The 4,414-nt window shown below is 37.9% G+C and overlaps 1 non-coding gene across 1 annotated transcript; it reads right to left on the reverse strand.

Annotated features, from left to right (window-relative positions):
* Nucleotides 1-555: 555 nt before the first annotated feature.
* Nucleotides 556-662, reverse strand: LOC121216943 (small nucleolar RNA R71). Its single transcript, XR_005913160.1, has one exon. It is a non-coding gene; the product is annotated as a small nucleolar RNA R71 (small nucleolar RNA).
* Nucleotides 663-4,414: the final 3,752 nt, after the last annotated feature.

The following is a 4,414-nucleotide window of genomic DNA, read 5'->3' on the forward strand; positions in this document are numbered from 1 at the left end:
CAAGTGTTTATGAGTATTGACCAGATTATTGACTTACTTTTTGTAGACCTTGAGATAGAACGAACCTTTTGACAGCAGAGAAGACAAGTGAACCAGAGAAGGACTGAAGGAATGAATTTCGAGAATATGAATCAAGGAAACGGAGCAAACCATACTCAAAATCCTATCCTTATTGCTGACGATAAGGATAGAGCCTTAAGACAATATATTGTGCCAGTATTTAACGATCTTAATCCGGGCATTAGGAGACCCAAAATCGAGGCACAACAATTCGAGCTGAAGCCAGTCATGTTCGAGATGCTTCAGACGGTGGGCCAATTCAGTGGAATGCCTACTGAAGATCCTCATCTTCACCTAAGACTATTTATGGATGTGAGCGACTCTTTCAAATTAGCTGGAGTTCCCGAAGATGCATTACGATTGAAGTTGTTCCCATACTCATTAAGGGACAGAGCTCGAGCCTGGTTGAATTCATTGCCACCAAACTCAATTTTTACATGGCAAGAGTTAGCCGAAAGATTCCTCATGAAGTATTTCTCACCAAGAAAGAACGCTAAGTTGAGGAACGAGATCACTGCCTTCCAACAAATGGATGATGAGTCCTTGTATAAGGCATGGGAACGATACAAAGAACTATTACGAAAATGCCCTCATCACGGAATCCCATATTGCATCCAACTTGAGACATTTTATAATGGTCTTAATGCTCACACGAGGATAGTAGTGGACGCTTCTGCGTACGCTGCTCTCCTTTCTAAGTCTTATAATGAGGCTTACGAAATCATCTAGTAACAATTATCAATGGCCAACCAATCAAGACGCGTTAGGAAGACGAGTTGCTGGTATACATAAAGTGGACGCTCTCACATCACTTGCATCTCAAGTATCTTCAATCTCTTCAATACTTAAAAATCTTACCACTAATGGGTCTAACAGTTTTGCAGCCCAACCACCTCACCAATTTGAGAGTATAGCCTGTGTTTATTATGGGGAAGGACATTTCTTCGAATAATGTCCATCGAACCTAGAATCCGTATATTACATGAGTAACCAGAACCAAAATCGAGGAAGGAAAGGACTGCAATCCAACTTTTATAACCCTTTGTGGCGAAACCACCCGAGTTTTTCTTAGAGTAACCAAAGGGCTAGAACCAGTAGCAACTACACTCAACCTAGACCGACTCAACCGCTTAGTTTTCCCCAACAAGCTCAGAAACCAGCTCAGGCTCAATCATCCAATAGCTTAGAGAATTTATTAAAAGTTTACATGGCGAAAAACGACGCCACTCTAAGGGATTTGGAAAATCAAGTGGGCCAGTTTGCTACTGAACTCAGGAACCGACCACAAGGTGCTTTACGTAGTGATATGGAGAATCTAAGAAAACAAGGGAACGAACATTGCAAAGCGTTAACATTGAGGAGCAGAAAGACAACAGAGCCCAACACTATCGAAGCTGAAAAGGGACAACTAATGCTCAAGACTCAGAGGAAGTTCAACCGAGTGTTGAAATTCCAGTTTCACAAGAACTAGAATCTACAAAACACGACAAGGTAATTCTAGAACCAGCTAGTTTTGATCAACTAACAACTCCGTTAGATGCATAATTGCCGTAGAAAATGAATCAACCAGTTCTAGTAAAGAAATCACCACCACCCTACCCTCAGAGATTTCATAAGCAGAAACAGGAAATTCAATTCAAGAAATTCCTAGACGTACTCAAGAAACTTCACATCAACATCCAGTTGGTTGAAGCACTTGAACAAAAATGCCAAACTACGTCAAGTTCATGAAAGATATCCTGTCCAAAAAACGAAGACTTGGAGAATTTGAGACGGTAGCTCTGACGAAGGAATGATGTGCATATCTTCAAGACAAACTACCCCCAAAGCTGAAGGATCCTGGATGTTTTACCATACCTTGTAACATTGGAGCAACATATTGTGGTAAATCACTATGTGACTTGGGTACAAGTATAAACTTGATGCCTATATCAATATTTAAAAAGTTGGGGATAGGGGAAGTTAGACCTACTACGATTACACTTCAACTAGCAGATCGATCCTTAGCACATCCAGAAGGAAAAATCGAGGATGTATTGGTACGTGTAGATAAATTTATCTTCCCTACTGATTTTGTTATCCTAGACTTTGAAGCAGACAAAGAAGTGCCAATTATCCTAGGAAGACCGTTCTTAGCAATCGGAAGGACCCTTATTGATGTGCAAAAGGGCGACCTTACGATGCGTGTTTAAGATGATCAGGTAACATTTGATGTTTTTAAGTCTATGCAATTTCTTGACACAAGTGATGATTGTTCTGTAATATCTGATTTAGAGGATTTAATAGTGGAAAAGGAACTCAACTATGTTAAGGATCCGTTGGAACAAATTTTGACATCAGATCTTCCAAGTGATGAAGAGGAGGATGAATACTTAGCTTTGTTAGAAGCTAATCAAAGGGGATTTAATCGGCAATCTCGTTTTGAATCTTTGGAGTTAGAGAAGAGGAAGTATGCCCAACCAAAAGCATCAATTGAGGAACCACCTAAATTAGAACTCAAGGTATTACCTTCACATTTAAAATACTTTTATTTAAGTAACGCTTGTACTCTGGCTGTGATTGTTTCAATAGAATTAACTACTGAGCAAGAAGAGAAACTCATCTCGATGTTGAAACAATTCAAGAAGGCTATCGGATGGACAATATCAACGCAGTATTAGTCCATTTATATGCAAGCACAAGATTATCCTGGAAGATGGCAAAAAAAGGGACGATTGATGGACAACGAAGACTGAACCCCATCATGAAGGACGTGGTGAAAAAGGAGATTATCAAGTGATTAGATACGGATATCATTTATCCCATCTCAAACAGTTCGTGGGTAAGTCCTGTCCAGTGCGTAGCAAAGAAGGGAGGTATCTGTAACACCCCTTACCCGTGTTTGACGTCGGAACAGGGTACGAGGCATTACTGGACTTAATCACTAATCATCGTATAAAAATCGATTCATAATTTCACTCTAATTTAAAACTTTTTCAAACACATTCAAGCTGTCCCTTAAAAAAGAGTTTACAAGGCCCATATCATGCTTTAATTCAACCACACACATAGGCAAGCATGCACATTCATAAATTGCATCATTTAATTAATAACATAATCAAGACTATCAACATTAAATGACTTTATACAATAGAGACCTTCAAATAACAAAGGTCGGTATTTTAAGCCAATTCCTAGCAACTTAATAACAATTAAACGAGACTCCATACATGCCAAAGACTTAAAATACTTTAAAACCTTTATATATCGATCAATAGTTTGATAGCGTGATTTAACCTCCGGCGACCTCCAACTCGAGCTAACATCTGCGACACTATAGGAAAAAGGAAAAGAAGGGAGTAAGCATTATAGCTTAGTAAGAAAGTATGTAAATATTAATAAACAATACATTATAATACTTTAAAAAAAGTCACAATATGTTCCCGGAATATTACCATCACAAACACACATACTTTCACTATTACAATCATAAAGAGGTTCAAAATAAGCTGTCTAGCAGAGTACCAGCAACTAAATTATTTATTTCTAGAGCTACAGAACTCTAAATTACAAACCGTTAATTTTTTTTAAATTAAATTCACATATACTCTTACCATAAAATTTTCAGAATTTTTGGTCTAGCCAATTAGTACAGTTTATTCATTGAAGTTACCCCTATTTCACTGCTCAACTATTCTGACCACTCTTCACTACAAATCAATTTTCTCCTCGTACAAAATTCAAAGGATTTTCTCGTTTATTTCATTTGAAACTAGACTCATTAAGCTCTAATTTGATATCTCATTCAGTCTCTGATTCAATTTCTACTATTTTTTGTAAATTTTTAGATTCACGTCACTGCAACTATCCAGAACAGTTTTATTGTCAATTTTGATCTTTCACACTTCAATTGTATTCATCACTTTCCCATAACAATCTTTCCAATTTCCAATCACATATCGAGCATATTGCTCATAAGTTACACACATATATACTTACACTTATCATCAAAAAGTCATACACAATTTCATTTAATCAATTTCCCAATTGAACACTTCGGAATAATAACAGATACGCGATGGTATCACACACAGCCCGCCTTTAAAATCGAAGCTCTCTTGTAAACATAATGGCCTTCACTTAGCACCACTCATGTGACCTAGCTCAATTGTACACATAATTTTGGCTCTCTTGTACACATGAACACTTAGTACCACCCATGTGACCTAGCCAGTTTATCTCGTAGCTCTCTTGTCTACATGGTGTCCTTCACCTAGAACCACGCATGCGACCTAGCTACATATATCCCGTAGCTCTCTTGTCCACATGGTGTACACATAGTATCACCCATGCGACCTAGCTACATCATAATGTC

Source organism: Gossypium hirsutum, chromosome A02 (genome assembly GCF_007990345.1).
Source record: "Gossypium hirsutum isolate 1008001.06 chromosome A02, Gossypium_hirsutum_v2.1, whole genome shotgun sequence".
Taxonomy (NCBI): Eukaryota; Viridiplantae; Streptophyta; class Magnoliopsida; order Malvales; family Malvaceae; genus Gossypium; species Gossypium hirsutum.